We start from the raw sequence: 21583 nt of genomic DNA, 5'->3' as shown, positions 1-21583 counted from the left end.
TTTATGAGCCATCTGATCATAGGAAAGTTGCTAACCTCTCCGAGCCTCAGTTTCCTCTGGAAAATGGGTGCAATAATGGTACCTACTCCATAAGGTTGTTGTTGCAATTACATGAGATAATGCACACTAAGTATTCAGCACAGAGCCTGGCACAAGGCAAGAACTCGGTTAATGCGACTTATTTGTTACGGTGACCTTTTAGGAGCTTCATAGATGATTCTTCTTTCCATCTGCCACAGAGCCACACATTGGATGGATGGGTTTATATAGAGGCAAGTCTGCATGCAACACAAGGAAGCCCTTTCCCACAGGCAGAGCAGTGTAACCTGGGAAGGGGCTGCCTCTACATGTCATGAGCTCTGTGTCACGGAGCAGCAGACATAGGACGGCCAGCCACTTGAACTACCAATGAGAGGCAACAGATGTGGTAATGGAGATGGGCTCTGAAGCCAGACTCCTGGCCTCCTCCTACTCAATGTGTGACCTTCACTAACTGTGCCTCAGTTCCCCATCTATAAAATGGGGATAGTAACAGTACCTACCCAAAAGACTATTGTGAGGATTAAATGAAATAATACTGGGGCATCTGGGTGGTTCAGTGAGTTAAGCGTCTGACTTCAGCTCAGGTCATGAACTTGCGGTCTGTGAGTTCAAGCCCCGCATCAGGCTCTGTGCTGACAGCTCGGAGCCTGAAGCCTGCTTGGGATTCTGTGTCTCCCTCTCTGTCTGCCCCTCCCTTGCTCATGCTCTGTCTCCCTCAAATAAATAAACATTAAAAATTTTTTAAAAAAAAAGAAACAATACCCATAAAGCAATAAAACATGCTCAGCACAGGGAGAAAAATTCAACAAACATTACCTATTATTATCATTATTGGTATTTGTATTATTATCACTGAAGAGAAGAGTTAAAACCCCTTGCAGGCCTACAAACTGTTTGCTCTCCTATAACCCGGGACTCCACTAACATCCCACAGCACTCTCACAGCTCTGTCTGTCCTGCAGGCTTCACTCCCTTCTAGTTACGGCCTGCTTCTCCATTAGCTACATGGGTAGCCATATGACAAAGGCCTGGGCACTGAGAATGTCCCTATCCCCCCACAACAAGGACTGACCCAATCAGAGTCCTTCCCTTGGATCAATATATAGACCCTAGAAGAAAAATAGTTCTTTTTTTCTGTTTGGGTTGCAAAGCTGGGGTAGTGGACGGATAGTTCCTAATGAGGGCAAAGAGGAGAGATAGCAGTGATAGGATACAGATGGAGAGTCCACTCGATTCCTCATCCTTCAATTCTATGGACAACCCCAGGATCCATTAAAGTCCTTCTCTGGTTCAAACCACTTTAAGTTGAGTTTTTGTCACTTTATTTATGAAAAAGCCATGCCCAATTATATAGGCCATAACCTAGATAAGGTCTATGCTGGCCATGGGCAGGGCAAGGCATAAGGCAGTACTGCAACTGTTCCTGTGCATCCTGGCACAATCTCTATCATTTGGGCTGCAAGGGACGGTCTACAAAGCTTGTTCTCAAGAATCATCCTGACCCAGGGGTCTTTAGACATTGCTTCCTAGAGCCTTAGGAATCTGCAAAGGGAAACTGCACCTTCCCAAACACCCAGGGAACAAAGGGCAGTAAGGAGGGCAGCAAGATTCTGGATAAACTGCTGCCAAGCCAACCTCAGCAGCTCTGCTACAAAAGCTTACATACTGGGATTCTGCTGCCCCAAAAGGTTTGAAATACCCTCTTCTGATTCCCAGAAGAGCATTAATAAGTAGCCAGGGCGGATGTGTCCATCCGCATTCTAACAGAAGAGAAAACTGAGGCCCAGTTCCAGATTGCAGGCCAAATGATTTCCACTGCATCAGACTCCCTGTGAAAATCTATCATTTCTCACATTTCCTGTCTCCTCCAGTAAACTGATGATGGTTAATACCTAGAGTGTCATCTTTCTTGGCTCTAACCCCTACAGGGTTGCCTGCTTCTGAGTCTGGCTCCTCAGAGGGCTTACAGGAAGCTCAAGGAACTTGTAGAATAAATGTATGAACCAACTGCTACCAAGCCCACACCTCCCGCGACACACATACCTTAGTTCCCCCTCTCCCTACCCATTTGCCCAAATGTCCAGGAAAGACCAGCAGGCCCCCTCCTGGGAACTCCTAATCCACCTCCTCTGTCCTGGCTGTGCTGTGACTGTGGACAGAGGATTCCTTGTTCCCAGTGCTTCCTGCCCAGAAATCTCCGTGGGGCCCATGTGCTGGCAGGAAAGAGCCAAATCACTCCTTTTAGCTAGAGCTAAAGCCACTCCTCACCCCCGCCACCCCCCAGAGCAACATGCTCCCAGATCTGCTTGGCATTTATTCTACCTGCCTCAGCTGGCTCAGTCCCACCTTGTCCCCATAGCCCTTACTCCCTAGACACACACACACACACACACACACACACACACACACACACACACACACAAACACGCTCATGTGGAGAGTCCCCTAGGGGTACAGAAGTGCCTCCGATCTAGTCGAAAACAAAAACCAGACGATTCTGGAATGACAACATCACAGAGCTAGCAGATGTGCCTTACTAATAACCCACAATGACATTTGCATATTACTTCACAATTTCCCAGTCAGTATAACTTCATTGGCTCAGCTCCCTCTCTATGCCCTCACCCTGCCAGAGCCACAGAACCTCTGAGCTGGAAAGGGGTTTCGACACACCCCATGCCAGTGGTTTGCAAAGCATCTCGTGCAGCGCCAAGGAAGGGTTCCCTGTCATTATCTGGAGGCTGCTGGGGGCTGAGGAATCAGCCAATTAGAGTCCCCCACACCTACCCCCACTTCAACCACGCCACAACCCCTCTGGCTATTTTGCACATTGAGAGTCTTTGGGGTTCATTTGAAAAAGGATGTTCCTACTGGACAGTTTGAAAACAACTCATTTGTTGTTTTCCTCCACTCCATGTCCTGACAGTATATATATGATCCTGAGGCCAACACAAAGAAATGTAGCTGCCCACGGTCACTCAGTAGTCAGTGGCATAACCAGAATGAAAACAACCTGTCCTGAATCTAGTATACACCTGGGAGTGGTTATGCAAAAGAAAGCAAGGGCTGCAGGGTCAGGAGATCCAACTTCCAGGTCCAAGGCCATCCATCACAGATATAGGCAAATAGGCACTATAGGCAAAACACACTGTCTAACACAGAGGTGTTTGATGAGTATGCATGTTAGTCCCTACCTCAAAATAAGCCAAAACCAGAGGACCCACAGCACCGCCCCACTTTTTAAACCCACCAAAAATCTGTGGCCTAAACAAACCTTCATGACAACCCAGCAGTTAAACATATCAAAATAGAGAGCTTGAGGGCCTGGAAGTCCAATCTGTCCAACCTAAATGCAAGAAGGAGAATTAGGCTGTGCCTTTGTAACACTCACCCCTCCTCCGTCCACACCAGCTCCCCCAGGGGAAGGATGTCAGTCAGGCACCTGGAAGGAGGAAACAGCGTTAGCTCCTCCGAAATCGAATGAAGTTCATAGACCCAGCAAGGAGCTGGAAACTGAGAGGCTGTCATTTAGCTCTCTGAGGAACCTTAGGGAAGTTGCTGAACCTGTTAAACAGAAAGGCCTATGTGACTACACAGCAGAGCTAAAGGGAAAGTAACACTTTTGAAGTGGAAGCGGCCAGCAGGGGCCTCGCCATGAAGGGCCTCCGAGGCTGAGGTAAAGAGTTCAGTCTTAATTGTAACAGCAGTGGGAAATCACTGATTCATAGGGTAGAGAACAGACTGGAAACAGGCAAGAGCAGCTCTCAGTGTACGCATTAGGCGTTCTTGTGGTTGTCCAGGGAGCTTATGACAAGGGCCCAGACTGGGGTGGTCACAGTAGAGCTAGAAAGAAGTAGATGGATTCAAGAGATCCTTAAGAGGTGCTACCCAGGGGTGTCCGGGTAGCTCAGTCAGTTGAGCATCCAACTGTGGCCCAGGTCATGATCTCGCAGTTCATGAGTTCTAGCCCCGCATCAGGCTCTGTGTTGAGAGCTCAGAACCTAGAGCCTGCTTCAGATTCTGTGTCTCCCTCTCTCCCTCTGCCCTTTGCCCGCTGTGTGCTCTCTCTCTCTCTCTCAAAAATAAATAAACATTAAACAATTTTTAAAAAGGGGAGCCTTGGGGTGCCTGGGTGGCTCAGTCGGTTAAGCAGCCGGCTTCGGCTCAGGTCATGATCTCGCGGTCCGTGAGTTCGAGCCCCGTGTCGGGCTCTGTGCTGACAGCTCAGAGCCTGGAACCTGTTTCAGATTCTGTGTCTCCCTCTCTCTCTGACCCTCCCACATTCATGCTCTGTTTCTCTCTGTCTCAAAAATAAATAAATGTTAAAAAAAATTTTTTTTAATAAAAAAATAAATAAATAAATAATAAAAAAATAAATAAAAAGGGGAGCCTGGGTGGCTCAGTCGGTTAAGTATCCGACTTCCACTCAGGTCATGATCTCATGATTTGGGAGTTTGAGCCCCACGTCAGGCTCTGTGCTGACAGCTGGGAGCCTAAAGCCTGTTTTGGATTCTGTATCTCCCCCTCTCTCTGCCCCTCCCCAACTCGTGCTCTGTCTCTCAAAAATATATAAACATTGAAAAAGTTTTTTAATTAAAAAATAGTAAAAGAGATGGTACCCAAAGAATTTGGTGATGGACTGGACATGGGAGATAAGGGAGAGCAAAGGCCTGCCTACCCCTCAGACACTTCCTTCTATGTCAGTCCTGATGGTCTCCAGCACCCAGGAAAAAAATATACCCATTGCTCTCTCAACCTGGCCTCTCCTTGCCTCAGTCTCCTCAGCTGTAAAATAAATATGGTTTGACTCAATGGTCCCTACATTCCTTTTAGCATTAATATTCTGTTCTGGTCTAATTTGCTCACAGACTATTTAAGGCTCAACTGCAGGCCCGGCCTCATACCCAATGGGGCAGGAATGTTGGAGGGACTGGATTCAAAACAGTAAATCTCCAGGTGGGATGAGATAGCTCCACTTCGCACAGAACACGAAAATCAGGTGACTAGGAAGGTTGAGGGTGGACCAACAGGAACAAAAGCTGTGATCCCTACTGTCTGCTCTCTGATCCAGCTCTGGAGGCCAGCATGGGGCTCAGGACACCATTCACTCCAGGTGTGACATCAGTCTCCCAGCAGCTGACAATCCGCTTTCCTACTCACTGGGGTGAACTACAGGAGGCCAGGTAGCAAGGGTGCCTGGGGAAAAGTGCGGTACAGTGGGTAGAAGCTCGGGGCTCTGCAGTCACACAGACCTGGTTTGAACTCCAGCTCCACCTCTCTCTGGTTCTGAGGCCTGGGGCCAGTCGCTTCACTTCTCTGAGTCTTGGTTTCCTCATTCGGGAAACAAGATAGTGTCTGCTTCCAGGGCTAACAGGAGGGTTCAGTGAGATGTGTGAAAAGCTCAGCACAGTGCCGTATCACAAGGATCACGGACGTAGCAGCCTCCACTTACAGATGTGGAAGCTGAGACCCAGAAAGGTGGAATGATTCACTGAAGACCCTACAGTGAACCAGTGCAGGGGTGAGACCCAGAGCCCGCGTTCTTAACCACTGGGTCGTGTGTGCACCATTTTGATTCCTGCTTCTCAGATGAGAAGGTTGAGACTAAAATATTACAAGTGACTTGACCAAGGCCACAGAGAAAATTAACAGTAGAAGAGGTATGTGAACTCAGGCCTCCTTGATGAAAAAGCCCATGTCCTTCCCTGTGGATATCTAGAGAGTAGATGTGTATAGAGAAGCTTCAGATTTCAGAGCCCTTTAAACCTGGAACAGGGACAAATGCAAATCTGGGCAGAAAGAGGGGGATGGGGGTGGGGAAGCTACCTTGAGAGGAAACCAGAAGGAGCTGGTAAAACAAAAGCCTCTTTCTCAGAAGCCCTCTCTGGGGACTGGGCAAGGAGAGGAGGGGGCTGACAAGCAGGGCCATCATCCTGCCAAGGCTGAGCTGAGGGCTGGATCTAAACAAACAGAAACAGATCCAGCTTGGCTACCAACCTGCTGTGTGATCCTAGGCAGGTCACACACACATCTACACACACTCAGTTCTCTGTTCCTTCAACTCAAAATGAGGTGGTTGTACTGAATGGCATGGAGATCCCCACTTATAAGAGACTAATAATAACCATTCCTCATAAGCTCCAGACTCCAGATCAGTCCCTGCTCCTAAACCCCAAAAGGTGGCCTCTTAACGCTGGCTCCACTATTAGCACAATAGGGTTGAGAAGTCCTGCATTTGGGCTCTGGCCAGTTAGCCAGGTCATTTCCCTTCAATAGGCTTCGGCATCCTCATCTGTAAAATGAGCATATATTGGGGTGTCTGGGTGGTCCAGTTGGTTAAGCATCTGACTCTTGATTTCGGCTTAGGTCATGGTCTCACAGTTCATGAGATTGAGCCCCACTGACAGCACGGAGCCTGCTTGGGATTCTCTCTCCCCTTCTCTCTGCCCCTCCCCTGCTTGCTCTCTCTCTCTCAAAATAAATAAATAAACGTTTAAAATGAACATAGGGGGCACCTGGGTGGCTCAGTTGGTTAAACGTCTGACTTTGGCTCAGGTCACGACCTCACGGTTTGTGAGTTCGAGCCCCATGTGGAGCTCTGTGCTGATAGCTCAGATCCTGAGACTGCTTTGGATTCTGTGTCTCCCTCTCTCTTTGCTCCTTCCCCTGCTTATTCTCATTCGTTTGCACTCTCTCTCTCTCTTTCTCTCTCTCAAAAATAAACATTAAAAAAAATTTTTTAGGGGCGCCTGGGTGGCGCAGTCGGTTAAGCGTCCGACTTCAGCCAGGTCACGATCTCGCGGTCCGTGAGTTCGAGCCCCGCGTCGGGCTCTGGGCTGATGGCTCGGAGCCTGGAGCCTGTTTCCGATTCTGTATCTCCCTCTCTCTCTGCCCCTCCCCCGTTCATGCTCTGTCTCTCTCTGTCCCAAAAATAAATAAAAAAAAAAAAAAAAAACGTTGAAAAAAAAATTAAAAAAAAAAAAAAAAAAAATTTTTAATTAAAAAAAATAAAATAAAAATGAACACATATCTTTGCCTGATCACTTACAGAATGGGAAGATCCAAGGAGCTACCTCAGAGGCAAGAAATTCCCTGAGGTAACCAACAAAGCAACCCTCACCCCAGTCCTCAACCCAAATCCACTGTCAAGGTCTTTTAACTTCTCCTTTCCCTCTGGCCCATGTCCCCTTCAGAAAAACAGAACAAGAGAATTCAAGCTGATGGATACCACAGCAGTATCAACAACCCCCACAACGAGTAACCACAACCACAGCTGATACCAGACTACTGACACATGCCAGGCACAGTGCTAAATCCTACACTTGGATTATATCTCAGGTAATCCTCTCAGTCAATGAGGTGAAGCCCACTGTTAATCTAGATTGACAGATGACAGACTAAATTTCAGCAGTCAAGTGACTTGCCCAAGGTCATACCCAGAGCAAGTGAATGGTGTGGCCACCCAGATAGATGCAGGCTTTTCATTTGACCTCAGAAGTCTTAATCTTATCATTGAGGCTTTGGGGTTATCCAGGGTAACATTCCACCACCGGGCATGGCCCAGATATAGGCAGTGGGGGTGGGGGAGGTGAGTAATATCTGATTTTCACCCCCCAACACAGCTACCCCAAATAACTAGTCTTTATAGTCTTGTATTATTTTTATTCAAATATGTTCAACTCAACTCTGGCTAGAACAGCACTGTCCAATACCAATATAATGCAAGCTATATATGTAATTTAAAATTTTCAGGGGCACCTGGGTGGCTCAGTCAGTTAAGCATCCGACTTCAGCTCAGGCCATGATCTCACAGTTTGTGGGTTTGAGCCCCGCGTTGGGGTCTATGCTGACAGCTCAGAGCCTGGAGCCTGCTTTGGATTCTGTGTGTGTGTCTCTCTCTGCTTCTCCCCTGCTCATGCTCTATCTGTGTCTCTATCTCTATTGCTGTCTCTCTCTCCCTCTCTCTCTCTCTCTCTCTCTCTCTCTCTCAAAAATAAATATTAAAAAAAATTTTTTTTTAATTTTCAGAAGCTGGGGCACCTAGGTGGCTCAGTCAGTTGAGCATCTGATTCTGGCTCAGGTCATGATCTCATGGTTCATGAGTTCAAGTTCCTCATGAGTTCAAGCCCCACATCGGGCTCTGCTCTCGGCACAGAGCCCACTTCGGATCCTCTGTCTCCCTTTCTCTCTACCCCTACCTCGCTCATGTACACACACACACACGCTCTCTCATGGTCTCTCTCAAAAGTAAATAAATGTTAAAAAAAATAAAATCTTCAGGAGCTGCATTTTAAGAAGTACCAAATAATGGGTGAAATTAATTTTAACAGTATATTTCTTTAGCCCAATATATCCATTTCAACATGTAATCAATATACAAAATATTGAGATATTTTACATTCTTTTTTTCATACTAAGGCTTCCAAATCTGGCATGTATCTTACATTTAGAGCACATCCCAATTCTGATGCTAAATTTTCAGAGGATACGAAGATTCCCTTAGCCTTTACAACTGAAAGTAAATTCACAAATCTAATAATCTAATTTTTGTAGAAGTTTTTTGATAACTGTTTTTTTCTATTTTGTTTTTTTTAAATTTTTTTTATTTGTTTTTTTTATTTCTTTTTTTTTGTGATGAGAACTTTTTTTTAATGTTTATGTATTTATTTTGAGAGAGAGACTGCATGGGGGGAAAGAGGCAGAGAGAGAGGGAGAGAATCCCAAGCAGCACAGAGCCTGACACAGGGCTTGATTTCAAGAACCATGAGATCATGACCTGGGCCAAAATCAAGAGTCAGAGGTTTAACCAGCTGAGCCACCCAGGTGCCCTGGAGTATGCTTTTTACATTTTAAATTAATTCAGGGGTGTCTGGGTGGCTTAGTCGGTTAAACATCTGACTTCGGCTCAGGTCATAATCTCACGGCTCATGGGTTCAAGCCCCACATCAGGCTCTGTGCTGACAGCTCTGAGCTTGGAGCCTGCTTTGATTCTGTGTCTCCCTCTTTCTCTGCCCCTCCCCTACTTGTTCTCTCTCTCTCTCTCAAAAATAAATAAACATTAAAAAGATTTTTTTTTAATTTTAAAGTAATTCAAACCAAATAAGATTAAAAATTCAGTTCCTCAGTAGCACTAGCCACATTTCAAGTGCTCTATAGCCACATGTGACCAAGTGGCCACTGTATGTACTGTATCTCTAGACAATCAAGTCCTAGACGGCAGGGATGGTGGCCTCCATGGCCCACAGCCAGAGCTAGGCCTCCCAAAGTCAGTTGAATCTGAAGAGAATGGTGTCTACTCATTCAGTGAACGCCTACGGAGCCTAATATTAATATCCACCTCCGGTGCCTGTTACCTTCACAGTGATAGTGACAAAGAGATCAGAGTACCAACTGTTCAGAGAATGACAGTGTGGCTCAGAGAGGTGGGCCACCTCCCAAGGTCACCCAGCTTAGACCCCAGGCCTGTCTGACTTGGAAGCCTGAGCTCTGTCCCTAAAACTTGACAGGGGACAGGTCTGGGGTTCAGTCTTCTAGAGAAAGAAATAAGCCTTTGCCACTATTCTCATGAACCCTATTCCCTAGTCCAGCAGCAGAGCATAACCCAGAACAGGACACCCGATGAAGAGGATAAAAGGGAAGGAGAGCAGGAGAAAGGCATGGCATGGCCTGCCTTAGGTAGCAATCCTGTACACAGACCTTAGGCCACTTGTGACGCCATCCCTACCACCTCCCACCCCTACAAGGCAGGAGGCAAAATCAGCAAAGGTCCACTGGCTGCCAGCTCTCTGGGTAGGTCCCCGGAGGTAGGCGCCAAGCCCTGTCTTGCACCTCCCCCAAGAGCACTCGCTCAGAGGCTCTAGGATCCTGGCCAGAGCCATTACTCACCTCCCAGGGTCACCTCAGCTGGAGTCCAGGGAAAGGGTCCAAGAAGCAGCCTGCCCCCTGGAAGGAGGGGAGGGAGGAACAGACCCTGGAGGCAGATTCCAGAGTCAGGGAAAAAGGTGGCAGGTACAGGCCAGAAAACCCTGGTGGTCTCCACCCCTCTCCAGGAGCACACAGCTAACGTTCAGCCCCCTCCCACCGGCCCCACAGGGTGAAAGTCTCAGTGGCTATTATTACGTTTAACCATTAACTTTGATTCTTTTCCATTTCAGCAGGGGGCAGATCAGGCAAAAAAGTCCCTTGGGGGCTAATGAGACTTGGAAGGGGAGAGAAGAGGAAGGGGTAGGCGTGAAGGGAGAAAGGAGTGGTTAGTGACCCCCCTCACTTCCTCCTTCCCATCCCATCCTACCAATGTGGGACAGCCTTCACAACAAGGCAGAAGTTCCATAGGGTCAGGGGCAGTGATCTGGTATATAGTAGGTGCTCACTAAATATTTTCAATTAACAAGCAAAGGAGCAGGGTGAACTAGACTAAAACAGGCCAGATAGATGGGCAGACTGATGGAGAAATACAGGAGACAAAAAGTGGCTTGCCCTGGGCTGGCACCTCCCTGACCCCTTTGACCCCAGGTCCTCACTGAGACCCAGGTCTGAGGACTGGGACCACAGCCACCTAGGGCATGCCACGGGTGTGGCTTTGAAGGAATGTCCCCCATCCTTGGCCCTGTTCTTCCTACCTGTGACCTTTGGAGGCCTCACTTCTTCCCCCATAAAATGGGAGTGATACTGGCAGAGTATCACATATAGGGCTGTACAGGGCCATGCCCACAGATGATGGGGTGCTCTGTGCCACTGTAATACAATCGTGTCTCCTGCTGCTTGGCAACAGCCTTTTCTCTTCTTAGACCACCCCCTGAATTCCTCCACCCCCCAATATTCCCCTGACTCCCACCTATGTGGTCCTTTTTCCTTTCCGGGAAGGAAAGCCCAGAATAATGACGCTCCAGCCCACTCACATCCCACTCGCCTAGGATCACACACACACCCTGGCAACAGATTGTTACCAATATGGCATTTGCTTGTCATTTACACCCTTCCTCGGGTTCTTTGTCTCCCTCCTCACCCTCTTCCCCCAACCCCAGAGCAGGCCTAGGTCCACAGCCCACCTGGGGCTGGCACTGAACTAACCGTGGCCAGTGAACTGGCCAGTTCTTGGGTGGGGGCTCCCCCTTCTGGGCCTCTGCTTCCCATCTGTGTATGTGGGGATGAGGAGGGTGGATCAAGAGATGGCTTCTCCTGCTAGCCAGCTCTGATTGTCAGAGATTCTGACACTTCTGGGATCAGTTTGTGCTTTACCTTCAGATAGACCAGAGTTTGGATCTCTACCTCGACCAGGTAGACAGCCGGCCCTGTTATTACGAGACAGACTCCAAGGCAGGCCTGCAGAGGCCTGGGACCACAGCCCACCCCTGACCATTCTCAGCTCAAGCCCAGATAGACAAAGCTCCCCCCGCCAATACCCCCACAACAAAGCCCTATTCTTCTAGTCTTTTCTCTCTCATTCTCCATAGTGGCATTGTGAGCCATCAAGCCCCCAAATTCTTCTTGGCAAAACAAAGCTTGATGCCGCCCCTCCCTAAGCCCCTTCTATGTGGAGATTCTGGAGCTGCCTCTGCTTCCACTCTGTTCTTTCCTGTGTCCTTTGGGCAACTCTTCAAGTGTGTGCCCCCACTTTCTCATCTCCAGCCTGGAGCTCCTCTCCTTTATCTCCACAGGGAATACCTGTCTACGCCGATTATGGAGTCCACCCTGATCTCTCCCTCTTCAGCTCAGTCTGCCATATTTTTTCCAGATGCTACTCCTTATAGAAGACTCTTACTGCCCCTACTTGACCTTAGAACCATGGAGACCAAGAGGCTCTTGGAATGATTTTTCTGTGTCTCACTCTCTCCCCCCAGTATATGATGCTCCAACCATGATAGGTGTCTGCCAAAACAACAATGATAATAACCATTAACTGAGAAATAATGAATTATAATCATATATTGACCATTTATTCTGTACAATGCTCAGATCTCAGCATTTTACACATATCATTTCAGTTAATCCTCCCAAACCCCCAACAGACTTGTTATCTTTAGCCCTTTGGTTTAAGCTGAGAAAACTGAGGCTTAGAGAGGTGAAGTGACTTATCCAAGGTCACACAGCCAAGAAATGGCAGAGTCAAGACTGGAGTTGAAGTTCTTACCCACTGCCCTACTTGGCCTCCCTCCAATCCACAAAGAAAAAAGGGGACGTGTGTGAAGTTGTACAAGGGATGGGGCCATGGGGCCTCTAGAGAACCCAGCCCAGCCCAAGGTCAGAGGCAGATTTTGCAAATAAAACTCAATAACCTTCTATTAAGCACCTGCTCTGTGCAAAGCCTTATGCTAGGTGTTGGGGAGCAAAGAATGATACATGAGACATCCTAGTGCTCACAATCCTGCAAGAGAGGCAAGCCCATGTCCCACGGTAAAGCTAAGACCAGGGAGAAGTCGTCCCCAGAGGGGAACAGACAAGGCGCTAAGAGAATGCAGAGCAAAGACAGATTTTCATTATAGGAGTAAGGGTGGGAGGGTCCACAGGCTTTGTGAGAGAGAGGTTCGCATCTGAGCTGAGCCTTAAAAAGGTAGACAGGATTTCAACAGTGATTAAAGAAGGGGGGATGGCATTCTTGGCAGGAAGAACCCAGGGACCTGGGACAAAGACGCAGGTAGGGGCTGGGCATGTCCCAGGAGCCAAAGGAAACACATTCTCCAAGCCCCTCTCCCTGACACTGGCCCCAGTGTCCAGCCCTAAAGAGGTGCCACCTTGAGCATCCCTAGACTCACAGGCATCTGGATCACTTACTGTGAATGGGCACAGAAAGAGAGAAATAGCTGGGCACCTGGGCATGTGGTTTGACTGGAGGGACTCAAGGGATTAGAATCCAGGCTCTGGATGGAATCTTTGAAGATGAGAGATGCTAAAGGGAGGGGCACTGCCTTCAAAGTGGGGGAAGCTGAGGAGACAGCAAGGAAAAGGGCAAAGAATGTGAACTGGGCAGCAGGAAACCTGGCTTCTAGAGCCACTGAGCAAAGTTACATGGGAATTTGGGCTTATCCTGTCCAACCCCCATTTTATAGCTGGAAACACTGAGGCCCAGGTAGGGGAAGGAACTGGCCTACAGTCCCTCAGCATCTTCACTTAAAACCAGCAATGTGCTGAGAGTCAGGAGAGATCTGCCTTCAATGCATGATTCTGCTGTTAGCTCCCCAGTGACCCTTTTCCAGTCATTAGGCTCCCACTCTTACAAAACAACCCTAAAGATGGGTCGTGATTCAAAGACTCTGATAGTGCCTATGGATCCTTTCCCAAGAACAAGGCACACTCTCAAAATTATTCATGCCATTTCAGAAGTTCATGAACATTTGATATCAACATTCTCCAAGGGTGATCTGAGAACCCTTGGTGTCACAATCACCTTGACAAGGAATCTGTCAAAACAGGCTGATTCCAAGGCCCCACCATGGATCCCACCCTCCCAGGAGGCAGCTGAGTTTGAATCTCTAGATGAGTCTTAGAAAAGAGTCTATTTTTAGCAAGTTCCCCTTTGCTACTCTTGGAGGAGCAAATTTTGAGGCAGCCTGCCTTAAAGAACCCTCAGAGGAGGGAGTAAGGGGTGAGATGCTGAACCACTCTCCTTTTAGCTATGTCACATATTGCACTTCTGTTTCCTTGCCTATGAAGAGAGGGTTCTGTGTCTTGAAGGCTTAAAGCCACTGCTCATTAATCAAAGTTCTTTCTGGTTGAATCACCTGCTCAAGCTGACCATGGTCATGGTCTCGATGGGGGTGGAAGGAGTCCCAGCAAGCTGACTGAAGAAGCTCCCCAGATTTAGAAGTGACATTCTGAGATTAGCAGCCCTGCCTGTGAGGGAGTCTGAACTCCAGGGTTGAACTTGGAGTGACAGGTTCCCTATCAGCTCCAGCCTGCAGATTCCTTTCTTCTCTCTGGACTTTCTCTGGCCCTTAGCCAGCTCTGGCTTCCTTCCTTTTCCTTTCTGGCATGAGTGTCCTCCTAAACGTGAGTTCCCTGGTTCTAGCCTCTGCTCCCCTGCTTCCCTCCCCTCCCCATCACTGAGCCTGATAGAAGATCTCCAAGCCCCCAAGTGCCCTCCCAAAGAGATAAAGCTATCATGCTTTGTAAATGACAAGCTTATTTAACTAGAAGACTCAGGATAATCTGTGAAAAACTAAGGTGACCAATGACCAAACAATATCTAGGGAAAAAGCCAAATACCCTCAGACCTGCCCTGTCACCTGTCCGTGATGCAGGTGGGCTGCTGCCTAGACTCAGATGGGCTCAGAGCTGTGGCCAGCCCTGGGGCCAACACTGTAGGAAGGCCAATCCCTGAGTGAGGTGACAGCACAGGCTGGGAAGCAGGTGAACTGGATTGGAGACCCCGCTCTCTGAGCTGAGAATCTGCTCTCTGAATTTGAGTGAGTGCACATCCCTCTGTGAACCCCTGAACACTCCTGAATGTCCCATCCAGGGCAGTATAGGAAAGATTCAAGAGTACCCATGGGCTTTCGATAGATCTATGTTTAAATCCCAGTGTGCCACTTGCTGGTGGAGGGCTGAGTAGGCCTTGGGTAAGTTATTTAGCCTCCTTTAATAAAATGGGGATCTAATCTCTGCCTTGCTGGGTAGCTGCAAGGATTAAAAGACATAAGGCATGTAAAGCGCTTAGCATGGGGCCTGGCACATGGTAAGCCAATAACGTAAGCAGCTGTTTATCAGTCACCAGAGTGGGCCTCTGACGAGGAAGACTCTAGGCTTTCTGATTCATAAGTGGCCCCAAGCAACCCCAGAACCACCCACTCGAACTGGGTCTGGAGCCTTTATCTTTAGATTTCCAATCTGGAGAGAAGATGGGGAGATGAAGAGGGGAAGGCAGGACAAGGGAGTGAAGAGAAAACTAAGAGGAGGGAGGTAGGTAAGGAAAATCAAGGGGTGAAGAGGGGTCTGGCTCCTCCAGCTGAGGGAAAAGGAAGAGGACTTCAGGGCAGTTGTCAAGGCAGGATAAGCCTTCTCTCCTTTCCAGAGCCTTCCCTACGCCCGCCAAGTCAAGGCTTAGAGTGACACAGCCTGCTGAGATGCACAACCTTGGGTGTCAATAGGGACATTGAAGCCTTGGGTTACCTCCAGGTTCTGGCTCCCCACGTTGCCACTGCCCGCCTGTGGTGGCTTCTTCCAGTTGGAGCAGGCAGAGGTGGCCAAGCCAGGCTGAGAACAAACAACCTGCCCATTCAGCCTGCACAGGCACTGCCTGCTCACTCAAGGGACTCAGGGACCCCCTTGCTTGGGATTCTGACCCTGGTTCAGCAGCACTCTTCCCGTTGGCTCCCCATCTCTGTGCTGCACAGTACCTTTGAAGGCTTCCACCGGCCCCACGATCCTGCTCCTTGGCCAACATTGCAATAGGGGAAAACCACTGTTCAGACCTTCAAAAGAAGCCACAGACAAGGTGTTCCAATTGCCACTGACCAGCTGTGTGACCTTCGGGATGTCACTTTCTCACAGAGTGTGTTTCCCTTCTCTGGCTAATGAGGGCAATGGAGGGTAAGGACCATCTCTAAGGTTCTCCTAACTGACAGTGGCTATGCTTTGTAGGAGATCTCAGGGCACACAGGGGCAAAGAAGACTTGCCTCAGGAGAGGAGTGGGCTGGGCAGGGCCCCGCTGAGAATGCAGTGGACGTGGCGATGGCCGAGGGTTATTATGATGATGATGATTATAATTGAAAATCCCAGCAGCAGACTCTTAAGCAATTTACAAAGAGCTTTCTCATTTTCCCCTGGGATTCACAATCTGGTGAGGTAAGTAGAGCTGGATGATGCTAATTCATATTAGGCAGATGAGGAAGTGCAGCAAGATTTAAGTGATGCGTCCCAGCTACTAAGTGCAGGGCAGGGGGTGCCAAAGAGGAAGTAATCATTACCGGGCTCCTACTGTGTGCCACCTCACCAGGCTATGCAGACCAGGGCTGACCTCCACAGCACAGCATGCCATTGCAGGGGCTACCGTCTCCATTTCACAGGAGACGAAACTGCGGCTGAGGAAAAGTAATTGATTTGCTCAAAAGCTCATGCTCCCTTGCAAAGCTTGGATTTGCACCCAGGTTTGTGGGGCTCCAGGATTTGCACTCTTTTCCATCTTCCTGTATGTACTGGGTTGAATAGTGTCCCCCAGGTTCATGTCTACCCAGAACTTCAGAATGTGACCTTATTTGGAAATAGTCTTTGCAGATGTAATTAGTTAAAATAAAATGAGGTCATACTGGATTAGGGTGGATTCTAAATCCAATATGACTGGTGTCCTTTTAAAAAGAGGAGGTGACACAGACACAGGGAGAAAGGGGAGAAAACCATGTGACAACAGAGGCAGAGGGAATTGAGGGCCAAGGAACACCAAGGCAACCACCAGAAGCTAGGAGAGAGGCTCAAGAGAGACTCCCCCCACGGAATCTTCAGAAGGAACCTTGCTGACACCTTGATTTCTGACTTCCGTCTCCAGCACTGTGAGAGAATAAATGTCTGCTTTTTTAAGCCACCCAGATTGTGGTACTCCATTGAGCAGCCCTAGGAAATTAATACACTGTGAATCCACTGAGCAGCAGACCTGGGACTCTTATTTTCAGATTCCTACTCACTAAGCAGCCTTGGAGGTTAAGGGGTGTGAAGGCCCGTGAGAGGTCAGTCTTGCCTCTCCTTCACCTCCCTGACCCAAGCTGGCCTGAAGTCCACCACCTGTGCTCCTTCCCATCCTAGTCTCTATACACCCCACAGGGACCTTCTATCACACAAACAAGCATCCTCTGAGACCAGTCTCCAGGTCAACAGCACTCCTGCCCCCACCTGGCTCTCTATCTGGCCCACCCTCTACCACCACCTGGAGAGCTGTGTTTTTGAAATGCAAATCTGATTCTTTCAGAGGCTAGCTTAATCCTCTTCCCTAGCTCCCTACCACCTGTAGAACTCCAGCTCTTCAGCCTGAGCCAGATCGGACCCCAGACTTCCTCTCCGGCCTTACTCCAGGCCAGTCGTGCCCCACCTGTCCCCACCACTCACCACCATCTGCTCCAACAGATGGAACTATTTGGAGTTCCCCCTAACAAGCCCTGGTGCCTTTGCACATGCTGCTCTACTTGGAAGATAAATCCAGCCCAAACACCACATCTCTTCTTTGTGAAGACTTTTCCTTAGTGAACAACCTCACCCTGATACCTTGTACACTGTACATCTTTACACGTCTGCCCGTTTACCCTGCCTGTGAGGACTGCTGGATTCATCTCCGTTCCTGGAGCCCTAGGGCCCAGCATAAAGGCATTCAAGAATGTTGAACTGGGGCGCCTGGGTGGCTCAGTCAGTTGAGTGTCTGTCTCACGTGGTCACGATTCATGGTTCACAAGTTCGAGCCCCGCGTCGGGCTCTGTGCTGACAGCTCAGAGCCTGGAACCTGCTTCAGATTCTGTGTCTCCCTCTCTCTCTGCCCCTCCCCAGCTCGTGCTCGCTCTCTGTCTCTCTCTCTCTCTCTCTCAAAAATAAATAAAAACATTTTTAAAAAGTGTTGAATTGAACAGTAACAATTGCTAATACTTACCAAGTGTTTACTACCAGCTCAGAACTATGTACAGCATCCCATGTACGTTACCACACAACCGTATGGAACAGATACTATTATTGGTTCTGTTTTAGGAAATGAAGGAAGAAATGAAGTGCCTTGCCCAAGTCTACCCAACTGGTATGTGGCCAAGCCTGAATGACTCTCAAGCCAGTGCTTGTAACCAATATTAGGTACACCATCCATCCTAATACCGTCATTTTACAGAAAAGGAAACAAAAAAGGAAAAGCAACTTGCCCGCATACAAGGCATGGACCCAGATCTTTAGATTCCTTATTCAATGCTCTTCCTCTTCTCATTCTACAGAACCCTATTCCAGGAGGACACAGACACTAGCAAGGCTGTATTTCCTGGAGAGCTTTCTCCTGCCTCCCCTAGAGCAGAGTCCAGCATGGATGGGCCCAAGCACGTAGCTGGCATCCATCTATGGCCAGGAGATATAGTAGTAAAAAAGACAGATAAATCTACCTCTAAGAAGTCTGAGGCCTGCTTAGATATTACAATGTCAGGGCTTGAGGGAACACTTTGGGAATCACTTAGTACCATCACCCATTATATAAAGTCATCCACTTCAACAAATTTATCAAATACCAATCATAAGCTGGGCACTGTGTGGGGACACTGGGAAGAATGACAAGCAAATTTCTACCCAGGTGACATTTGCACCTTAGTGAGGGGAGACAAACAACTAGCAAGTTTATGTATAATTACAAACTCTCATGAACACTATGAACTACAGGGAGCTCTAAGAACGTGTAACAAGAAAAACTGACATTCCAGGGAGTTGGCAGAAGCCCCCCTGAGAAAATCACTCTTGGGCTGAAATCTGAAGAATGGGAGTTAAACAAGGTAAGAATCAAGGGAAGAGTATGCTAGACAGAAGGAACAGAATGTGCAAAATCCCAGAGGCCAGAGAGTTCATGGTGCCTAGATGAACTAAAAGAAGGCTAGAGTAGCTGGTTTCCAGAGAGGTGGGCAGGGACTTGATCCTGAAGGTCTTAGAAGTCAAGGTAAGGAGCAGAGAACTGAGCAGAGCAATGACACCCCTTGTTCAAAGCCAAGCCCAGAGCAGACAACGAGTTATTACATTATTCGGTGAAGGGGTAATTTGTCCAAGATCTCAGGGAAGACCTGGGACTTGAAACCAGAACCCCCACCTGCCAGGCTAGGGCTGCAGGGCCACTTCAGTACGTATGTGGGAGAAGACAAGGGATGCTTTCCCGGTGTTTCAACCTATAGGAGGTTCCAGTTGCCTCTCTGTACCTCTCTTAAGTTCTAGGGCAAGACAATCACCTGTGTTTGTGAAAACATAGACTGCTGGGCTCCATGAGTTATTCAGTTTGTCCGATGGGAGCCCCTCAGATTTGCATTTCTAACAAGATCCCAGGTGACCCTGCTGCTGCTAGTGGAGTGACCATACTTTGAGAGCTACTGCTCTAAAGGACATGGGGGCAAAGGATATGGGGGCATAGTGAGTGGGGACACAGCCAGGATCCTTGGGGGCTAGAAAGGTAGATTTCTAAATCTGGGTAGCAATGAGACAAACTCCATCACTCTGAGACACCTAAGGGAGCTCTGAGTCCCAGAATTTACCTTACTACCTGCTCAGCCAGGGAAACTGAGGCTTAGGGGGTTTAGACTCTTACGTAAGAGAAGTGCAATACAAATGTGCTGAGTGAACAGATAAACACAAAAGGGTTTGACCAAAGTCCAAAGAAGACCCCTGCACCAGACTCCAGGGCTCCTGAGCTCCAAACCAGAGTCTTTCCTGTCCCAGGAAAGGGATTCAGGAAAGGGGACAGCAAGCTCAGCTTTCCCCAGATTCTGCTGCCAGAAACATTTTAAGAATTGCAGAAATCTGCTCTTGGCCCCCAATCCTATCACCCATCCACCCTCCTTCCTTTTACACTCTCAGCTCGCTCCCTTTTACACTCCAAATCCTGTGCACTTTATCCTGGCAAGCAGAGCAGCGGAGAGGGGAGGTGAAGTAACAGGGAAGAAAAACTGGAAGTGGAGGAAGAATTCTTGCACTTGGATGTCCTTCCTCCGGAACAAATCCTTTCTTCCATAAGAGTCTCAGCTTCCCTCTATCCTTGTATCCAGGCTACCCCCAATCTACCCACATTTCAGTACCAGCATCTGAAACCCACAAAACCAGGGGTTTTAAATTTCTAAACCAGCTTTTCACCCAGTTTTTCTATATTAGAGTGGCCCTGGACAGAATTTTTCTATCCTATCCTAGCTGGCAGCAAAATGGCATGTCTCTTGCAAACCCACACACATAGACTCACTTAATATACAAACAGCTATACATGTACATAAAAACAAATATACCAGAACTTATAAAAACACATACACATGTACATAAAGATACAGTATTCATTGTTCACTGATAAAACATACCTTGGCACCCAAATGCAGAAGAAAAACACAGAGAGACACACATGCAGACAGACTACAAATCTAGACATGCATGCGCTACACCAGTACGTGGGGAAAGGGGTACAGACACACCCAGAGACCACTCTCAGAGTAGAGGTCTCCTGAGGGGGGGGGGGGGTCGTATTCCCATATGGGCTCTGGCCCTTTAAGAGAGCGGTTTTCCCTCCTTTCAGGGCACCTAAGGTGCAGCTCTACCCCTGAGAGCTGTAAGGGTGAGGGTGGGAGTGTGGCTGACCCGATCAGGCCCGGTCTGGGCCACTGTCCCCAGGCCGCCACAGGAAATGGATCCTTGAACCGACTTGGTCACCAGCCTGAGGACCGCTGTTGCTGCCACCACCCCCCCACACACACCGACACGCACACACGCCCACCCCTCCACACACACACACATACGCGCACACACACGCACACGCGCGCGCACACACAAACACACACCCGGGCTTCAGGCAGGACACGCCCTCCGCTCCAGCTCGCCCGGGTGCGCGGGCTCCGCCGTCAGCCCAGCTCTTTCTGGACCCTGGGGTGTGGCCGCCCACCTGCCGGCAGAGAGTCTCCGCCCGGCGGGGACACTCCCGCCGCCGCCGCCACCCACCGCCCCGGCCAAGTGGCTGGCTCCCGGGGACTAGAGCGCGTCGGCCGCCGCCCCCCCCACCCCCACCCCTTCCTCCCGGCAGTGCGGAGACAAAGCCGCGCACACGCACACGGGGGCTACGCGGGTGCACACCCGCCCTCACACGCGCACACCCGGGGAGTCACACTGGCGCTCACACGGCGACACACACACACACACACACACACACACACACAGCCACGGGGTCCAGCCACAAGCGAGGCCACTGGCACACACCCTCATCCAGATGTACACACACTCAGCTACATATTGGGACACACCCTCTAATAGACACATTCACGGACACACGCAGACACACACACCCTCACCCAGATACACACACGCCATCCAGTCCAGACACGCGGAGACATACAGCGCACACCCCCCCTCCCACGCAGATGCACACCCCGAGCACACGCACGCGCGCACACACACAGCAACCACTTGCCCAGACCCACGGGCACACGCGCGCTCACACCCAGCACCCGGAGATGTGGACCCCGCCACACATACCGGCGCCAGTACTGGGACTCACGGACCAAGGCCCGGGGCTCCAGGCTGGGACGCCCGCCCTCCGCCCCGCGGGTGTCCAGCCCCCGGGAGCCGGCCTGTCAGTGCTAGAGGACGGGAGACCGAGCCCGGAGCCCTCGCCACACACAGACACACACGAGAGCAGACGCGGCGGGGTCCCCGGGGCCCGGACGACGGTGGCGCGGGCGGCTAACCTGGCAGGGGCGGCGCGGCTTCCGGGCGCTGTCTGTCCTCAGTCCGTGCGTCCGGCGGCCGCCCGGGCGGGCTCCGAGGCGCACTCGAGCTGCGCAGAAATGCCCCGCTCGCTCGCTCGCTCGCTCTCTCCCTCCCACGGCGCCCAGCCCCCTCCCCGCCCTCCCCCCACACCCCGGC

The 21583-nt window shown here is 49.6% G+C and overlaps 1 protein-coding gene across 8 annotated transcripts in view; it reads right to left on the bottom strand.

Moving 5' to 3' along the window:
- The window catches only part of EPB41L1 (erythrocyte membrane protein band 4.1 like 1), a 125681-nt gene extending 104098 nt beyond the window's left edge, over positions 1-21583 (bottom strand). For 4 of the 8 annotated variants that reach the window (XM_060616973.3, XM_060617000.3, XM_060616989.3 and 1 more), the window contains exons 1-2: positions 21406-21568; positions 3434-3484 (exon numbers count right to left, since the gene is read on the bottom strand). The gene's annotated coding sequence lies outside the window, so the exon portion shown is untranslated. Of the gene's footprint in view, positions 1-3433; positions 3485-21405 lie in introns of all 8 variants that reach the window. The other 4 variants (XM_060616934.3, XM_060616925.3, XM_060617018.3 and 1 more) reach the window with 4 other exon arrangements.

This window comes from Panthera onca, chromosome A3 (assembly GCF_046562875.1).
Source record: "Panthera onca isolate mPanOnc1 chromosome A3, mPanOnc1 haplotype 2, whole genome shotgun sequence".
Taxonomy (NCBI): domain Eukaryota; kingdom Metazoa; phylum Chordata; class Mammalia; order Carnivora; family Felidae; genus Panthera; species Panthera onca.
Note: the sequence above shows the minus strand (reverse complement) of the source record. Positions and strands in the feature narration are given on the sequence as shown.